At 32.9% G+C, this 21,776-nt stretch overlaps 1 pseudogene; it reads left to right on the top strand.

Moving 5' to 3' along the window:
* The first annotated feature begins 12,176 nt into the window (after positions 1-12,176).
* LOC149138525 (mitochondrial dicarboxylate/tricarboxylate transporter DTC pseudogene) lies at positions 12,177-12,889 on the top strand (annotated as a pseudogene).
* The last annotated feature ends 8,887 nt before the right edge of the window (positions 12,890-21,776 follow it).

Below are 21,776 nucleotides of genomic sequence, written 5' to 3'. Positions count from 1 at the left end.
CATTGCTTTTATTTTTGGTATATTTATTTTGCACTTTGAGTAGTGACGCTTTTTGCGAATATTCTTCTTAGAATGTTACTAGGGTTTACCTTCAGGACTAGCCTTGTTTTATAGAGCTTGGAGCTAGCCACACTGAAGTGTTTCTCTCATGGTTATTTAGCATTATCATCATCTTCAACTGTATCTCCATACTTTTGCCATCATCAACAACCACCTAGTTCGACATTGTGAGGGATGATGTGCCACGCTTTCTTGGGTGATTCTTTATGCTTCACCATTTTGTTAGTCATCAACTATTTTTTAAGAATGGGCCTCTTGTTTGAGCACTAATTTTTATTTTGGCTTATTGGTTGAAGCTAGTAGTGACACATGATGGATTGGCATCCATAATGACACTCATTTAATGATGTTTTTGTTAATTCTACATGAGTAATGATTAATATTTTTGATTCAAGACTCACCTCAAAGGATGTTTCTCTTTGCTTAAGAAGTTTGAAATTTTTTCTTTGTATTTTTGCATAAACCTTTGATGGTATTTAGGTTTGATCTAGAGGTTAGTGGACTATTTTCACATATTAAAATTTCTTAATTTTAGATGAATAATGGTACTTTTAGTTATCATCCTAAAAGTCTATATAATATAGATAATAGATAAGCTAGAAAATTTCAATTTAGGTAGAGCATCATTTAAAACATGGTTTGGAATCTAATTAAAAATGTTTTCTCATTAGAATTTTGGTCATGACAAAAAAAGTTCTTTTACCTCTAGAATAGACCTCTTATAGGATTTTTGGGATTATGAATTCAATGCAACTATCATAATCCAATTTCAAGGTGCACAAGTTTGAAAGTGGGCAGTTAACATCTCTTTACTAGAGAGATATTTGGTACTTCACAAGTTATAAAAGAGACAAAATTTTCTTTGAAGCTAAGCATTGAACAATTTGTTTGAAATAATGTTCTCTCTTTTACACACCACAAAAATCATTCACCAATAGGAGATCATAGGAAAAAATTATAATTTTGCAAAGTTCATTGAGTGGAGGTATCACTCGTGCTTCAATTTAACTGATTTCTTTTAATCATCCACATAAATAAAATTTGATGATACTTTTGGATTAGGGCTATTTGTTTCAACTTTCAAATATTTTTTTCAAAGCATGTTTCAAAAGTAATGTCCATTTTAACCATGGGGTGCATGTAAGCTAATGGTGGTTTCTCACGAAACATTAATGACAATCTAAACATGGAAAACGAACAATCTATTAACTTGGAGGGATGATTCTATTATATTTTGATCACAATAATACAAGAATTTAGCTATGAAAAATAAGCAACACTAAGAATTGAAAGCTTGAAACAAAGAGAAAGAAGAAAGAATAAGAGACCACTATTTAGACCAAAGAGGCAAAGAGACCAATTCAATTTAAGTAGTCAAGAGACCAATGAAATTTCTTGTATTTCATTTAATTCCATGAGTACATATTTATAACACTCGCTTGGAGAGAGGAACGATGGGAACTAGGTTTTCTTATTTATTGCATGTACATGTAAACCAAAAATAAACTCCCATTTTAGTTTTAGTTAAGTAGCCCAAGAATGGGGTTAGCTAGCCAAAAATTTAGTAGTGCCATAAACATAGTTAAGTATGCTGAAATAGAGTGAGAACTAAAGTAAACATATAACAAGGCAAGTGAAGTGTTCTTTCCATCCGAGAAAGTAAGGTATAATCCCTCCTCAAAATAGCACTTATTCCTATAAAATAAGAATTTAATTAATATAAAAGTGGAATCTATCAATGATGGTTTATAAGACCATGGTTGTAAAAGACCCAGTGGACCCTAAGAATATGAAAGGTGTTTATGTAATCCCTTATTCATTCGAGACACCCTATGCCAGTGAAAATAACTACTCAATAAATCAGAGGATTAGGGAGCATGCGACAGACATCAATCATGGGAGGACCCGCTCCTTAGCATTAGCAGAACATGCAGAAAATACAAAACACCACATATACATGGAAGACGCCCAAGTCATTGCTAAGATAGATCATATCCATCACCGTAAGTTTAGGGAATCTATAGAGATTGAAAGGAGTCCAAGCAATCTGAATAGAGATTATCGCTAAAAAATTAACAGTTATTGGATTCTTAAGTTTTTATTTATTTCATATATATATAGTTTCTTAATTCTTATTATTTATTTGTATTTTTATCTTGACTACTAATAAATGATTAATTACTTTATTTTATTCATTATTGGTTTATTTATTTAGCTATTTATTTATTTAATTATTATTATTATTATTATTATTATTATAAGTTTGACTATTTATTACTTTTATTTATTTTTAAGTGTTTAGAATTAATTATTTCGATTATTTAAGTTTGACCCAAAGATTATTTTTATTTTTATTTTTAGATATTCATTTCATTAAAATTTTCCTTTTGATTAATTATTTTCAATATTAACATCTATATTCTAACAATTATAGATTGTTCAAAACACATCGAAAAAACTGTGATGATGTGATTTTTACCGAAACTTTTCTTACTTTTCAAGACCATGGCTTTTCTAAGTTTTAAACCTTTTGTGGTAATGCAATGCACACATATATTCTTAATAATAAAAAAATGTAAATGATGACAAATGCACATATTACATAAAGATTTACCCTAGAAACCCAAACCTACAAAACCAACAAATTATTTGGAGTAACATGTTGAGAAATGGCAACAAGAAATTCCAGTTTAATTTGTCCTTAAATTAAAATGAGAATTAAAATCTAATTCTATTCTCATAACAACTTGTAAATAGTTAATTAAGTTTAATTAAGTTAATTAGATTAGGAATTTAGAGTTGGAACTCTTTCTGTAGTCATTCATATGTTCTCCCTAAATTTTAGGCATCTAGTATGAGTTTAATTGTGAGTTGTAATTATATTATTCAATTTACTGAGTTATGTTAAGTTAAATTAGTTCCAAACTGTTTGAAGAACTAATAGAGAGTTAACAGTCAGTTGGTGCTTAGTGCATCCACAAGTGTCACTCTAGTTAACGGAAGATTCCCTCATCAGAAACTCATGCATGTCGATTATGAGAAAGACCTAGTTGAGACTAGAGTGCATGGACAATGTACTTGTGTGATTTACTGAGTTGTAAACATCATGCATCCAATCACATAAGGACCTATGTTTGGATTGCGCAGTTTTAGAAGCATGAATTCCATTTAAATACAGGCTATTCATCCTAGGAATGATGAAAGAGATTAGGGGCTTGGAGAGCTATAGAATTGGCTAAGTGTTCGCTAAGAGCTATCTTGTGAGCTGAGAGTTGAGTATACTTGTGCAGAATTGTTCTAGTGAGAACAAGCTTTGTATCTTCGCTCATATTTTTTATATATGCAATACAGATAGCGAGGTTTTGAGCAGTGGATTTCCCTAGATACATCTTGTGTTATGTGCCACTAATTTATCTTCTTCTTTTTCATATTGTTTTCATCAATCTATTGGCTTCCGCTGGTTGAAAGTAGAAGTAGATTCTTGTCTTGTGCTTTAGTAAATTGCATGAGCTTGTGAATCTACAGGAAGTTTTACATAACATTTCTAATTTTGTCGTGAATCAATTGTATTATTTACAATAATATATAGAACCGACCTCTAAAACCACTAACCATTGAGTAGGATTACATTACAATGTTAATTCCTTAATTGGAATTAAAAAACCATGGGATGGAACACCATCACCATAAAAACTGGCAAAACAAAAAATCGTGTGTCTAAAACCGTGCAAAAAATATAACACATACCCAATGGGTTTTGGAAACCCATGGTATTATACATTATGCATATGAGGGAAATTTTATAGCCCTTTAAACTTAAAAAATAGAACTAGTTTCCAAAACAGGACTAAAGTCTCAAGGCGATAAAGTTTAGAATAATAATATTGAAATCCAAGAATACAACTGGAGTCTCTATGGCGGGTGCATACTTATCTAGGAGAAAAATATATCCAATCAAGTGTGCTCTGGATGCCATGTAGCTACCATGTTATTTCCTAGTCACTGTCGTTTGTCATCCTTCATGGAAACTCCTACTAAAAATGACCATACTATGAATATGTCATCTTCTAAAAATAGACATGCTATAAATAACAATTCTCCTAAATAATGGAAAAATGTAGGAATAATGGCATGCTATTTTTCATGTAAAATATAATGCACATGTTTCCATTAGTACAAGTGTTGAGTATCTTACTGATGGATTTTCCTTAACAAATTTGTAAAATTGTGGAGAACACATTATTATAGTCTAAGGCTATTTTTTTATAAATGTGTAACATTCATTTTGTGTATGTTTTAAAATTATTAAAATTATTATATCCTTGAAATTAATTTTAAGGCTCACGTTAGTGCATGTATGAGTACCTTAATATTATTAAACATTTTTTTTTAGATTGTAGACTTTAGGTTATACTAGTGTGGCATATAACTTATTTTAGAAATGGTTAAGGAGATACAAGGTTATAATAGGAATCATAGATGTATGCATTTTAAGATTCTAACATAAGTCGATACAACATATATTATAAATAGTTGAAACAATATCATTTCTTAAATAAATTATATACTTGGAATTTTCATATTCACTTTTATATGTCTATAATTTTACTACTGATGGATTTGTGTAGCATATACAAAAATAGCATAAAAAATAGAGTTATTGAGTGGTATTTAGAAAAATGGATGTTTTAATGTATTTGAAGCCAAAACCATCACTTTTATCACCCTAAACCTAAGCCAAGATAACCAAATGATTAACCATATATGCTAATAGAACGCATACATGTTTTAGAGTGCATGCAGATTCTAGGAACACATCCATGCTTTTTCACTAAGCATTCACATGGTACGTTTAAAATAATGTGCCAAAGAAAGCTTATATGCGTATGTGCAATTAAAAATAGGTTTACCCACCAGAAATGACCTTGCCTCTACGCTAATCACCTTCATGATAGGAAGATACTCCCCCTTGGGACTTCCCACCTCTTTCGATAGAAGTAAAGACAATACCAGAGAAAATAATTATAGCAACAATAACATATAAAATACACAAATTTTATCTTGGAAAACCCAAATTGAGAAAAACCAACTAATAGATCTATTATTATTATATGGCTTAAACTATGCCTTGAATTAAAAGCAGCCAAGTTGGCCAACATCTTGGTTCAACCATTAAAATTTGACACATTACAATGGAGAATACCTAATCCATTTAAAGGATTCATTACATTTAATCCGTAGGCTTTAATACCATGGGCTCCCAAAAACATGTGCCCAAAGTCACCAATGTGTAACTAACAACTTTTCACTCTTTCACTAAGTCAAGTTTACCTTAACATCACCCCTTTAAACTCAACTGGGGAATTTGCATGTTCTCTTCCCACCTTGGTTAACTCCAAGAATTTATCGGTAGAGGTATGCATGCCTAACCAATTCTTACGACCATATATCCATATGCATGTAATTTAAACTAATTCCATATCCAAAGTAATTCATTTTTTTATTTTTTATTTTTTATTGTTGTCTTGAACTTATGCTACCATTGTCTCAAGTTTTCACACCTGCTCACACCAATTGTTCTCCTCACCAAATCTCGATTCTATGGACGCATATCACTTTTCTAGACCTCTATTTATTCTTAAGATGATTATGTCACAATCTCCATGTATACTCTCTCATCCACATGAAACTCACAATTAATCCACGTATGCTAGTCATTTTTGCACTCCATGATCAACTCCACATTGGATTATTTCTTGGGGCTTCTCTATCAAATTTGATCTCAATGTTATCATTTGCAACCACCATGTACTTCCCTAGGTCATGATCCCTTGGATTTGATACCACTATCAAAAGTAAAGATAATGCAAGAGAAATAAACAAACACAAGATAAACACATAAACATGTTTTTTACCTTGAAAACCCTTATGGGAAAACTAACTTGGACTAATAGATCTATATTCTTGGTCCAAAATCCAATTGAACCCTTTTCTTAAATAAAACAAATTATAATGGATAATCCCAAGGCCTTTTAAATGAGACACTACAGGTAAACTATTGTCTCTAATACCATGGGCCACCAAAACCATGTTCCTAAAACCACCATTGTGGACCTAACAACTTTGATTGCTTCATTAAATCAAGTTTACCATGACATCTATACCTTAATCACCTTCACGTTAGGGCCATAGTCCCCCTTCGGACCTCACCCCTTATACCCCTGGAAATATTTCCCTAGGATCTTATTCCTTCCCTATCCCCTATACCTTAGAGCCTTATTCGTGCCTCTATGAACCCTTGCACCATTTACCCCTATGTTTGGCCCCCTTTATGATAGTTTGCATAGCTTGGATAGGTGTTCTAGTATTAGATTGTGTCTATGAGGCTAGGGAACATATTTTCTCGAAAAAGGTTTTGTGAGAAAAGACCTTGATTAGATTTAATTAAGCAATTAATTAATTTTCCCAAGTTTAACTTAGGGAAATCAATTAATTAATCAATATTAATTAGGGAAAATCGATTTTCCTCTAGAGACTTCTGGAAAAATCATGCAAAGAGATGAAGATGATCATAGCCATCGATTGTGATTAGATCATGGTTGTTGATTCATCAATGAGAGATTATAAGGGGAAATTGAAGGGCATTTGGAGAACACTCAGAGACATAGATTGTAGTGAGAGTAAGGGCACAAAGGCAGTGAAAGGACACCAGTAATAGGGGTTTTCATCTAGAAAAATTGAAGAAAGATTTCCAGAGGAATTCTTCATAACATTCTAAAATTTTGAGAGAATGGAATAGAGGCCACATTAGTCAGTGAAAGTTAGCTAGTGTGCATATTTGGGAAGTATTTCAATTTCTAGTGGCCAAATATAATTACCAGAGGAAGTATTAGTTTCTGAGTCGAGTTGTAGGTAGAATAAGATGTTGCAAGAATAATTTTCCGACGTTGCACAAGTGCTAGAGAGGGCCATTAGAATTTCCATAGTTTCTAGTGATAACTACAGGCAAGAGGTCATGATATTTTGTAGAAGGGACCTTTGTGTTTCCAGATCAATTTTTCCAATGGAAAAAATTACCGTTCTTTTCCAGTGTGAGAAAATTAGTTGATGTACTCTTTAATTTTCTAAAGAATTAATAATAAAACCCTCATATGTAGAACTAGTTTTCCCTTTGGGTGCTTTCCAGGGACATATTTCCAAAAATATTGGTGTTCATTATGTGCGTGTGTGTGCATAGTTTCCTTAGTTCACATGGTTATATATTTTTCAACGAAGTTGCAGTTGTGTTCTATTTAGTATTTTCCACAAGTATTTTATGGAAGACAAATGATCAATTGATAAGAGAATAATAATCAGCTAAGTGAAACAATATTAAAAAATTTATATGATATCAAAGAAAATTTGAGGAAAAAAGGAGGATCTATACAAGCACATGAATAAAAAAGTCAATGGTTTTAACCCAATTCAAATTATTTGGTTATTTCTCCAATTTATTTGAGCTTTCTACATTTCGTAGATTTCTAGAGATGACCACAACAAGATTGAGAGATTAGGACAAGTTGGATGGAGCCTCCGATTTTGGCGCGTTGAAAGCCAAAATTTCATTCTTATTAGATCAATTTGGGCTGAAGCTGTATGTGGCGAATGTGATTTCCGTACCAACAAATTCACAATAGTTAGAAACCTATAGGAAAGAAAATTCCAAAGCAAAGAGGATTATCCTTGATGGACCATAGTGTTCTACATATCATTGATATGGAATAAACAAAGTAGATGTGGGATGCCATAGTAAACCTATACCACAAAACTTCAGAGAATAGGAAGATGATTCTCAAAGAGAAGCTGAGGACCATCAAGTAGCAGAAAGTAGAAGATGCCACTTCCTGCCTCACTAGAGTTTAACTTTACAAACATGGGTTAACTATAGTAGGAGACAAGCCTAGTGACGATGAGCTAGTGTGCATAACACTAAATGGGTTTTCCAAGGAATGGAGTATGTTTGTCCAAGTGATTTATGGGTGAGATATAATTTTAGGATGAACCAACTTATGCTCAACTTGGTCAATGGAACAAATAGTAGCGACAAGGCACCAAAGGTGGTGGCATAGGATAATGTAACCCTAACAAGAAAGGGAAAGGCAAAGAAGGGGTCCAACAAAGGATCTGACTCCAAAGGAGAGAAGAAGAAGAAAAACCTATTGAATGTTAAGTGTTATGGCTATCATGAATTTGGATACTATGTCAACGATTTTCTTCACAAGAAGAAGGGAAAGAAGTAAGTAACATATTCAACAAATGCATATGAGCTCTCCAACACGATGGAACAAGAATTTACATTGATAACTTGCATGTCTAGCTCAACTTTACAGGGTTCTTTCTATATAGACAATGGAGCATCATTTCATATGAAATGAGTTAGAAATTATTTCTCTAGTTATAGGGAGGAGGAAGTTCCAGATTTAGATGCAGAATAAGCCCAAGTGAGACCTAGCCAGAGGGACTATTATTTCAAAGGGAGAATGGAAAAGAAATTCCTATTCATGATGTGTTGCACGTGCCGCACTTAGGGATGAATTTTATCTCCATATCAGTTCATTAGGAAATTTTTTATGATGTTATATTTAGAGGCTTGCAAGTGTTGTTGAAGCACAAAGATTGAGTTCACCTATAACGCTCAGAGTGAGGAGACGCTGGTTGTATAAGATACAAATGGACACTCCTAAGGAACTAGTTAGCAGTAATAATTTGAGATATTAGGGGGAGATATGGCATAGGAGGATGGGACACATTCATCATGGAACACTTAGATTCCTTTGTGAGATGCTGACAGGTGTTCCAGAGGTGAGCACAAAGCATGATGATGTGTGGGGAGGATGTGTTTTGGGGAAGTTTGTGAAAGAAACTTTTCCAAGGAGTGACAATAGATTGTAGGGGATACTTGACTTAGCGCATTCATATATATGTAGGCTGATGTTGATGAAATATCTTAGGCAATATGAGTATTCATTACTTTTATCAATGATTTCTCCAGGAAGACATGAGCTTCTATTTATTGAAGGCCAAGGATGAGGCCATCAGTCACTTTTAGGAGTTTAAGGCTTTAGTGGAGAATACAAAAGGCATAAATATCCAGAATCTTTAGTCAAAAAATGAAGATGACTACACTAACAAAGAGTTCCAGTAGTTTTGTACCAAGGCAAGGATCAAGATAGAGTGGATGATTCCTTACAACCCATAGCAGAATGGGGTTGCTGAGAGTAAGAACTAGTCTATTTCAGAGGTAGCACATGAAACACTGTATGACCAAGATCTCCCATGCTATTTATGGGTAGAGGAATGCAGTATGGTTCCTTATATTCATAGTAGGCTCCCACGTAGAGCGCTTGGAAATATGACACTAGAGGAGGGATTCACTGGGAAGAGCCAAATGTCAATGACGTTAGAATATTTGGCTACCTAGAATATTGTCATATTCTAGGGGAGACACGTTCAAAGTTAAATCAAACTGCAGAGTAAGGTTATTTCATTTGGTACAATGAAACCTCTAAAGCGTATAGGATCTTCATCCCAAGAGCTAGGAGGATCATAATCAGGCAAGATGCTGAGTTCGTGGAGGATAAGACATACAAGAGATATAAAAATTTCCCAATAGCTAAATATTAGAGTGAGCAGACAGGAGAAGATCCTAGAGTTTAGCAACAAAATCAGGGGCATCAGCAAAGCATGAGTATAGTGACCATCACGAGAGTGAGTTTAGGTGCAAGTGTTATTGAGGCCTTGAAACGTATGGAGTAACAGATGTAGTAGATCAGGGAGATGCATCAGGAGGACATGGAGGTGGATATTCCTAACTCCAGTCTTAATAAGGAGAAATGAGAGGTTCAATAGAAACTTACAGATGCTTAGGATTATGAGGGGACTCCTAGGATGGGTAGGAATAAGAAATGCAAACCAAAGAGGTAAAATGGCTACATGGTGTTGGTTAGACATTTAGTAGATAGTGAGCCTTCCAAATATCAAGAGGATGCAAAAAAACATTTGTGGCTTAATGCAATGGGTGAGGGGTATTCATTAATCATGTAGAATGATATGTGGGAGGATATACAGAAATCTACAGAGATGGTGGTGGTTGGATCACGTTGGATCTATAAGATCAAGCATGGTGCAGATGGCAGCATCGAGAAATACAAAGCTAGGTTCATGGGCAATGGGTTTTCTTAGAAGGAGGGAATAAATTATGAGGATACATTTTATCTTGAGGCCAAGTACACTTCTATACAAGTCGTGATCTCATAAGCAACACATATTGGATGCTACATCCATTAGATGGATGTAAAGACAATGTTCTTGAATGGCGAACTAGAGGAGGAGGAGTACAATGAACAACCAAAGGGTTTTGTGGCATAAAATAGAGAGAACCATATGTGTTGGTTGAAGAAATATTTGTATGGGATCGAGCAGACTCTTAGGGAATGGTATGAGCACATAGAAATATACTTGCAAAGCATGGGATCTTTTAAGAGTAAGGTAGACTTGAACTTATACTACTTGGTATTTGGGGGTGATGTAATCATTCTTGTCCTATATGTGGATGACTCTTTATTTACAAGTTCACTAGGGATCATAAATGAGTGCAAGAGGGATATTTGAGCTGAGCTTCAGATGAAGGAATTGGGGATCATGCACTATTTTATAGGCATGGAGGTATGGAAGACACATGGCATGATTTTCCTTGGACAAGGGAAATACTGGATTGAGATCCTTAGGAGATTTGGGATGGAGGATTGTAGAGCTATGTGTACACCCAGATCACTAATTGCAAGTATATATATGCATCTAGGGAGAAGGAGGTATAACCCACCTAATAAACGAAATTGATAGACTCTCTCATGTATCTGGTTAACCCTAGGCCAAACATATCCTATGCAATAAACTCTCTCATTTAGTTCATGGTGGAGCTAGAGTGAATTATATTACAACTAAACATGTGCTAAGGTATTTTCACAACATAGTCGATTATGAAATTAGGTATGTTGGAGTTGATGGTGTTAGGTTGGTTGGCTATGTTGATGCATAATGGAAAAGTAACATAGTAGATCAAAATAACACTTCAGGGTGTTTCTTCTACATGCGATCAAGCGTTGTTTTTTGGTACAACCAGAAGCAAATTTTTGTAGCACTGAGTTCTATAGAGGCAGACTACATAACAAGGAGAATGGCTACATGCAAAGAAATATGGATTCGTAATCTTCTAGTAGTCTTATTTGGTCAGAGGATAGAGACGAAAATGATACACTATGACAATCAGAGTTGCATTAGGTTTTCAAAGAATTTTGTGTTTCATGATAGGTCCAAGCATAAAGCCATCAGATGCCACTTCATTAGGGTTTGTGTGTAGCTCAATATTGTTTAGCTACAATATATACCCACAAATGAGTAAGGAGAGGATATAATAATGAAAGCTTTGGGGAAGGAAAGATTAATCTTCTTTAGAGACAAGTTAGGTGTTATGAAAACAACATCCTCACTAAGATATAGTGTTATTTTGTGTAGCTCAGACATACATTCTACTCTCAAATTGTTGGACACCTAATCCGCTAGGGTTATGGTGTGGAAGGTGAACCATCATGGTGAGTCCAAGAGACCTTGTAAGATGAATTCAATGATCAGACAATGTATTTATATGTAACATCTATGTTAATAATACAGTAATTCGCACTTATCTTTCATATATGGTTTCTCATTCCAACAATAGTATCAAGGCATGTTATTCTTAGAAACCTATCAAATATCCCCCCTCTAAATTTGTCAGATGTCCCACTTTAAGCAGCTATGAAATCCTTAACGCTCCTCAAGACTATATCTTTCTTCTATTACTCTTTTTCATGCCCTTTCGTGACCTCTAAAAGATATAAGTTCTATTTCTCTTTTTGCACTATGTGTTCATTTGTCACATTCCAAACCTCTACATCTTCCATCTCTACAACACTCAACCTTATCTAAACAAATGCATATAGGTTTCACATTACAAGGTTATGCATTACGTTGTGTGTTATGATCACATATCCATGATTGTTGTGGTAGATAGGTATGGAGTATTATGTGCAGCCATCACCATGAAGCTAGTGAATTCTGCTAAGGTCCACCACACTCAAGAAGTCGTGGTCATCTATCGCCCGTTCTCTGAAACCCTTGTCTAGGTTCTCTACAACCTCAACGAGCTACTCCAAACTGAGGACGTCGATATTCCAATAGGCTCTTTATGCATTGATAACAAGAGCTACTAAGGCATGTGTTAGAAGTCTTGGAGATTTAGCTATCATTCGCATGTAGGATAATGTAACTTTCCATGCTACCCAACGGTGACATTAGAAAAATGCATTCCAGGCACTATACCATATTGTTAATGATGAAGGAGTTCTATCCCTATGGAAATGGGCAGTCCGACAATTTTCCAAGCAATGATCTTAAATATGGGCATGCTTGATTCTTATGATCAATATGTAGAATTTTTTTTCTAGGACACTATGGGCCTTTCTGAAGTTACAACTATGCTTAGTGCAAGTGTTGTTAGTAATTTTTCGCACCTGCATGTAGTCTTCCCTTTGCTTATGTTAAGACTTAGATACAAAAGATGCAACTCGATGCTAATGGGAACTATTCATATTCAAGTTCTCTAGATTGTTTTGTGAAAACAATCAAAGCAAGGGGATCGTTTAAGTTCTATACAAGGTTCCCTTTTTATTGCGTTTAAATTTCTCCCTATGTCATGATGACATGGATATTCTTAAATGAAATTTAGAAGATTGAGAAATCTATTTGGTTATAATACTTCTTTTGGTTGAGGAAGAGGCGTAAATTCAATAAAATCTAGTCGTTTACAACATTTCTTGCCTATATTCCCAAAATGAATAGAAGAGTTGTGTGAACGTTGCCAACTATATGAAATACCTTGTTGATCCTATCAATAGTCATATTCTAAAATATTAAGCCATGCATGTCGAGATTGTGCTTTATGCCCTATATGGGTTTCAACATACATGCCTATTGGAAAGTTGTGCAATCAAGATTGGCATTGCTAAAATAGAAAATAATTCCATAAAAACATGAAGCTCCATTTTAATGCTCTAGATTCGATCTCATAAGGGATTTTGAATTGTGCTATAAACGATGTACATTTAACAACTAAAGTTTGGAGTTTTGTTATCTAAGTTTGGAAGAGTGCAATGGTGTGTATTGGATTAGAGGCACAATAGTTTTCTATAGAATAAAGTTGTTCATCTTACACTCGATTCCCAACAACGACAATCTCCACGATCCTAATTTCAAAAGAGAAACCACTTTTTAGAGAGTAGATAGATATTTCAATCTAGGTTTTTTGAGAGTAGCACAAATGATGTTTTTGTTTGTTGGGTTTGAGCATTCATATTTAATTTTTAGAAGAATTGTATATATTGGGAATTCAACTTAAAATAATGGTTAAACATGGTAAAAGAATAATTAACAGTAGTCACACATGGTCAACCATAGTCTAACCATGGTCAACCATATTCAATTATAGTCTACCATTGTTGACCAAATTCAAATATTGTTAACCTTAGCCAACTAAGGTCATCCTTGGTTAGTCACTTTGAAGATTTAAAAATGTTTAATAATATTAAAATTAATAAAGTTGACTAATAAAAATAAAAATAATATTAATACTGTGATATTGGAATGATACAAAATTCTATCCAATGTCGTATTGTGATAAATATTGTTGCAATGTTACATTACATTGCAATTTATCTACCATTGCAATGCAACATTACAAAATTAGTCAACCACATTTACTAATGTGGTAAATTATGTTTGACTATCAACACTCTTCAGGTCAAACATAATCGTCTATTATTATTATTGACTAATATTAAGCGCCAAACATAGTCAACCACATTGATCAAACATATTCAAACAAAGTCAACCTTTATTGTCAATGTTTAAATAGTTGACCATGATCAAACTTGGTCAACCCTATGTTTACCATATTTAACAATACTCAACCTTTTTCGCTCATAGTCTTCCTCAGTCAACATAACTCAACCATGGTTGACCAAAGTCAAACATTGTCAACCTTAATCAATTAAAATCACCCTTGGTCAGTCACAAGCAATATTTAAAAAAATTTAATGATATTAAAATTAGTATTAATAAAGATGACTAATAAAATGCTGTAGTCTAACCAACCTACAGATTTTCCTTGAAAATCATGGAATTACTGGTAATATTTTGATAAAATCTGACAGGGATTTTTGTAAATACAAGTTACAAATGTCAAACTTACGATTTTGGGTGCCCTGGAGGTTTTTGGTGGTGCTGAATCTATTTTCACCATAAAAGACATTATTCAAACACTGCTAGTGTGGGATTTTTAAAACAAAATTGGCCGGATTCCAACCACTTTTGATCGTCCGGGCAATTCCTATGCCTCGGTAGACGATGTATAATAATATTAATATTGTGATCTTGGAATGATACAAAAAACTATCCAATGTCACAATGTGATAATTGAAAATATTAATATTAATAAAGTTGACTAATAATAATAACAATAATAATAATAATATGATATTAATATTAATATTAATATTGTGACATTGGAATGGTACAAAAATATATCCAATGTTGCAATGCGATAGTTGGCAATACAATATTAATAAAGTGGATAACAACAACAACAACAATAATAATAGGGGCGACTAGAGTGAGAGGGGTAATTTATAGCACGGAAGAAGAAATGGTTTATAACTTCATGTGGGGCATGTGAATAATAACAAACAATGAAGCTGAATTATAGGCATTGTGGAAGGGACTGAAGATCACCATAAGTGAAGGGATAAATAAGTTAAAGGTCCTGGAGGGTTGTATAGTTGTTATTAAATAGATCTCTAATGCAACATCAGGGAGAAAGTCTAATATATCTTCAATTGTTTATAGCATTTCATTGCAATGCAAATTTTTTGAAGAAATCTCCCTTCATCATATAGTTAGATCCCTAATGACAAGGAAAATAAGATTACTAAGTTAGGGTCTAAGCTTGGGCAAGGAACTATTGAATCATAGGACGAAGTAAGGAATTTTTCCCCAATCCCATGAAAAATTAATGAATTTAATGTAAAAGGTTTGATTGATGTCTGAAAAGAAGCTCATGGTAACCAAAAGAAAGGAATTAAATGAAGGCTGCCATGTGGAGTTCCACTCCTTTGGCACTGTCACCTTGAATCACCATCCACGTGGGGGTGAAATCACCACGCATCATTCCCTATCCAGAAGTGAATGCATTTGGTACAAATGGATAAGAGGGAGGATATATTATAGTGAGGGATCATTAGTTCACGTTATGTCAGGGATCCAACTAAATTACTCTGAAGCCTCAACCACAAATATTCTGCAAAATTCCCTCTGCTTGAATTTATTCAGAATGGCAGAGGTAGTTGATTTGAGATCTCACATAGTGTTAGAATTTAATGTGTTTTCTCAAGGATAATCATGGATGGAGTGAGAAGCAATGTTAAATGTGCAAGAACCCTAGGAAATTTCACTACCACTTATTATTCTCCAAGTTCAATTCAATGGCACTGTAAATGGTATCTTGTTATTATGGCTTCCATGGAAAAGCAGGTTCCAAAAGGTGGATCAGATTATTGGAAACAATTGGTTGAGAGGCTATTCAAGGTGTTAATGGGATTTTCTAAAATCTTTGTCAGAAGGCTAGAGCTCATGGAGTGTGAGAAGGAGGAAATGTTTAAGCCCATGGAGAAAAAGTTTGATTAGTTACATACTCAAATGGAGAGGAAATTCATTGGTCTGGAGACAGAGCTTCTTCTGCTGAAGGCACAATCAAATGAAGTTACAAGGACCACATAGACTCTGGATGACATGCATGGTTTCTTCGATTTAGCACCCGAATCTCATAAGGTTAATGTGGCTTGTTCAATGCTCATTGAAGGATAGTCTCATGGAAAATAGGCAGTTCGAAGTTGACCCCTTTAGGTCATCCTAGATAATATGCTTATATGTATTATATGTTTGAACTATTTTTGGGGAAATTTTGTAAAATCTATGGGAGGTTCGAATGAAAAATAATAGTTCAAAAATCCCATAGAGGTAAGAAAATTTTGTTGTGGCTGTGCTAGAACGTCAAAGCAACATAAGTCACAAAAGCTTGTAAATGGTTTTATTCATGAAATCTAGATTGTATAATATAAAAAATAACTATTATATTTAACAACAACAACAACAATAATAATAATAATATTGTGAATATAGAGACCCAGGAAATAGATCAATTGGTGATTGAAATAATGTGAGTCTTGAGAAAAATAGGAAATCCAAGGTTCAAACCGCTTTGGTTGTGATCCAGTTTATAGAGAGGAGGACATACTGTATATCCCTGGAGGTTTACTAATAGCTACATGTTAGGCAAGCTACTAGGTTACTCTAAGATATGAAAATAAAAACAATATTGTGACAACAGAGAAAACTATCCAACATCATAATGTGACAAACATTAGCGCAATGGTACATTACATTGCAATTTATCCAATGCCACAATGCGACATTACCAAATTAGTCAACCATATTTACTAGGTTGACTATGTTCGTCTACGTTTGACTATGTTTAACAATCAACACTCTTCAACTTTAGCCAAACATAATCGCTTATTAATATTATAATCAAACATGTTATGACATCGAAATGGTACATAAATCAAGCCAACGTCACAATTATGACAAACATTATTGCAATGTTATATTACATCGTAATTTCTCAAATGTCACAATGCGACATTATAAAATTAGTCAACTACATATACTGATGTGGTTGACTATGTTCATCTATGGTTGACTATGTTTGTTAATAGACGCTCTTCAATTTTGGTCAAACATAATCACCTATTAATATTAGTGATTAATATTAAGAATGAAACATAGTTAACCACAGTAGCCAAACATAGTCAATCAAAGTCAACCATTATAGTCAATGTTTAAAGAGTTGGTCATGATCAAACTCGGTCAACCTTATGTTTACCATATTTAATAATAGTCACCATTATTCAGTCATAGTTGTCCTCAGTCAATGTAACTCGACCATATTCAATTTAGTCAACCATGGTTGATCAAAGTCAAACTTTGTCAACCTTAGTTAATTAAGGTCATCCTTGGCCGATCACACTCAATATTTTAAAATGTTTAACAATAATAATATTAATATTAACAAAGTTGACTAATAATAATAATAGTAGTAGTAGAAGTAGTAGTAGTAGTAGTAGTAGTAATAATAATAATAATAATGAACACTCTTCAACTTTGGTAAAACATAATCGCATATTAATATTAATAATTAAATATAGTCAGCCACATTAGCCAAACATAGTCAAACAAAGTCAACCATTATAGTCAATGTTTAAATAGTTCACCATGATCAATCTTGGTCAACCTTATGTTTACCATATTTAACAATAGTCAACCTTGTTCACTCATAATTGTCCTTAGTCAACATTACTTAGCCATATTCAATTATAGCCAACCATGGTTAATCAAGGTCAAACATTTTCAACCTTAGTCAACTAAGGTCATCCTTGGTGAGTCACAATCAAGATTTTATAATGTTTAATAATAATAATAATAATAATAATAATACTTATAAATTTGAATAATAATAATAATAATAAGGTTGAACACTATTTAATTTCAGTGAATCATAAAAGTTTAATGATATTATTAATTAATATTAATAATCAAACATAGTTAATCACATTAGCCAACATAGTCAAACAAAATCAACCATTATTGTCAATGTTTAAATGGTTAACCATGATTAAACTTGGTAAACCACATAACATTATTATTAGTATTAATATTAATGTTGGCTAAATTAATCATATTCAATTATAGTCAACCATGGTTGTTTAAGGTCAGACATTGTCAACCTTAGTCAACCAAGCTCAACCTTGGTACTAAGTATTTAAAAATGTTTGATAATAATAATATTAATATTAATAATTTTGACTAATAATAATACTATTAAGGTTGACTATATTATTATTATATGACTTTGACTTTATTATTATTATTATTATTATATGATTGAATATATTATTAATAGTTCACCATGATCAAACCTTGGTAAAGACTATAATAATAAAATATAATAGATTGACCAATCTTATTCACAAACCCTAATAATAATAATAGGGCTTGTAAATAATAATAATAGTAATAATAATAATAATAATAATAAATTTGACAATTTTTTTTGTTTGTTTGTAAGCAAACAAAATATTCATTATATTTCCACATAGTTACATAGAATACATGCATGGAGTATCATGTGTTGACAAAATCTCAATAGAGAGGTATCAGGGAACCAAAACGATCTTAACTGAGAGCTTACTAAGGACAGACAATATACCCCTGAAAGGGAAACTAGATGTCCCTTCGAGTAAGTCTGGAAGTAGAATTTATTTTTCTAATACATTGACAAAAACTTGCATGATAGAGATAACAAAAGATCATAAGAAAATTACAGACAAAGCAAAAAATGGAAGGGAATTTCCTTGAACTTATTAACGGGGCTAATAATTCCTTGTGATGAACTAGAATGGGTCATCTTATCCTTTTGGGAGCCAAGGAGAACACTCCCACTCAAGGAACAATCCATATGGGCTATTAGTGGCATGTTGTTGCAGGGACAAGATAGTGGTGGTCATTTGTAGTGTGGATTTTCTAGCTTGATAATATTTTCCTATTGTTGAATTGAGACTTCTATGATCCATATTAAGTTTAAGAGAAATTCTTCGGCGTAAATCACAAGATAAATCATTTGTTGACGCGTTTCGAACCAACTAGTGTGATTCATCGTCAGGACAAGTTGAAGAAACAGATCCAGCTTAGCATGTTAAATAGTTTGAGCAGAGCCTCCAACGGCTATCTTGTACAATGGCTAATTTTGACTTTAGGACCATAGTCATACAAAATATTATAATTTAATGGAAATCAGTTATATTAGGTGACCAATAAAAATTATAAATTAATTTAAATGGTGTTAATGGTTAGTTAAAAAGATAAGTTTTGATAATTAAAATAATAAGTTATTTAGTATTTAAATGGGTATTAGTTATATAAAGGACCTTTTTTATTATAATATGAATATAAATTATATGAATATATATATATATATATATATATATATATATATATATATATATAACTATTATAAATTATATGAATATATATATATATATATATATATATAAAAGTTAGTTAGAATAAAGATATTGGAATGCGAAAGAAAGAAAGAAAGGAAGGAAAAAAAATAAATAATAATAATAATAATAATAAATAAAATAAAAAATAAAATAAAATAATAAATAATAATAATAATAATAATAATAATAATAATAAATAAATAAATAATAAAAAATATTAAATAAATATATATATATATATATATATGAATAAAAATAACAAATATATAAAATAAACTTAAAAAAAAAATAAACATAAAAATAACCAAATAAATAAATAAATGAATGAATAAAATAACATAAAATAAAATAAAAATAGAAAATAGAAAATAATAATAATAAAAATTGAAATAAAATTAATAAAATAATAAATAAAACAAGCGAGTGACACATTCTAAAAAGAAAAAGGATAAGAACTGGATCAAAAGAGAACTACAGAGCCAAGAGGAGAAACCCTAGGAGGAAAGAAAAGACAAGGCTCCAAGGAAAAAGAAACATGAAATAAAGGAAAAATAAAGAAAGCTAGAAAAAGCAAGACTAGGAAGAGAGGGCAGGGATCCAGCAGCTACCGATCTTCCAGCCGTCATCTCTATTGAGATTTCTCGGCCTTCTTTCAATTTCAATAGCTTCCTATTCCAGTATTGCTAGCCATTTGATTGATGTCCAACTTGGTAAAAATATGAACATGCTCCATTGGGTCTTCTACCTCCTTGTCCTTGGAGTTTTGCGTTGGGTAATCATAGGGCTAGGTGGAGTGGTTTTATGAGTTGTAGAATTTGGATTGAATGAAGGATCTAAAAAGTAAGGAGATGTTGGAGGTGGCAGAGGTGGAGGGTATTGAATTCCCAGAGATCCTGATAAAGCCATAAAAGTAGAGCGGGTTTGTATAAGTTGAAAATCCATATCGTTAATTTTCCTCTCTACTAGTCATAGGACCTCTTCTTGGTCCTTCAAGTGGCAACCCAAAAATCTATTAATAGCCCAATGGCCATCACCCATGTTACTCATGGTGGCCACCAGGAGCCTGATGTGCTAAGGCATGTATTCATGAAATTAATCCATCTCTGAGCCATGCCAAGTTGGACGTTGAGGAACACATTCGCGTCCATGCTTTCCATGCTTGGCTTGCTCTCTCTCATATCCCATGACTACTTAGGAGTATAATTTATTGAGTGTTTTTCTTGTCACTGATGCCTTCATTTCCTAATAGGTTCCGTAAAGGCCATACTCAAATTCTTGCAAACAAGATTGTGGCAACTGAGCAAGACTGGCCAAGCAAATCTTGGAGCATGGGGAATGGAGAATAATTGTTGACTAGGGAAGTGGTAGACCAAGTTCGCAACTGGTTGCGGTAGAAGAAAATAGGGGGAGTTGAAGCCCACTGCTAAGGTCAGCCACAATTATAGAGATATGCAAGAGAAAGGAAGAGAGATGACCAAGGTGAGCGCTATGAGTGGGAGAATGATTGACCCCCTACATCTTAACTACCAAATTCATGACCCTATCCAGGTGAAATTTCTTGAGAACTATCCATTTATGCCCATGGTCGGTACTTTGATTGAAACCTACATGGAGATCTAGCTGCAATCCCCACCAAGCCTAAACATTAAACGAGTTAAGTTGTGCTATCATGAGGGACAACTGTGTGCACACGACATGAGGGACCACCTATATTTGGAGAATAAAATTGACAAATACCACCACTACTAATAATATAGTATTAACATTAAGGTTGAGTATATTATTATTATTATATGATTAAATATATTATTAATAGTTTACCATGATCTAATATGGTCAACCCTATGTTTATCATATTCAACAATAGTTAACTTTATTCATTCATAGTCATCCTTAGTCAACCTAACTCAAACATATTAAATTATATTCAATTGTGGTTGACTAAAGCCAACTATGGTCAACTTTAGTTGCTCATAGTCATACTTTAAAAATATTTAATAATAATAATATTATTAATATTAATAAAGTTGTCTATTAATAATAACAATAATAATATTAACATTAAAATTGACTTCTTTATTATTATTACTATTGATAACCATCATTTACTATTTCTCCGATGGATGCAGACAATCAACTAACACAACGACATTGGTTATATTCTCTTTTAATATTTCTCAATCTATATACAAAAATAATGCATAGACTCTACGGTGTGGCAAAACTTGTGAATGCAAAATGATGTAGATAATGTTTGATTTCTTGGATCCAACCGATACTTCAAAATGATGTAGATAATGTTTGAATGACTTCTTCGGCTTCAACCATTGAGAGATGGACAGATCAAGAAACACAATGCAATCGTGCAATATGATATGAAATGCTGCTCAGTAAATTTCTTGATTTAATTGCTTAAGGTTTTAATTTATAAAGATCCAAAATCGCTAAAAATAGGCATGCTAATTT

The sequence above is a fragment of the Pinus tabuliformis genome, chromosome X, assembly GCF_031772625.1.
Source record: "Pinus tabuliformis cultivar Carrire ecotype Pingquan chromosome X, CPIR1, whole genome shotgun sequence".
NCBI lineage: Eukaryota > Viridiplantae > Streptophyta > Pinopsida > Pinales > Pinaceae > Pinus > Pinus tabuliformis.
This window is presented reverse-complemented; position numbering and strand designations above follow the sequence as displayed.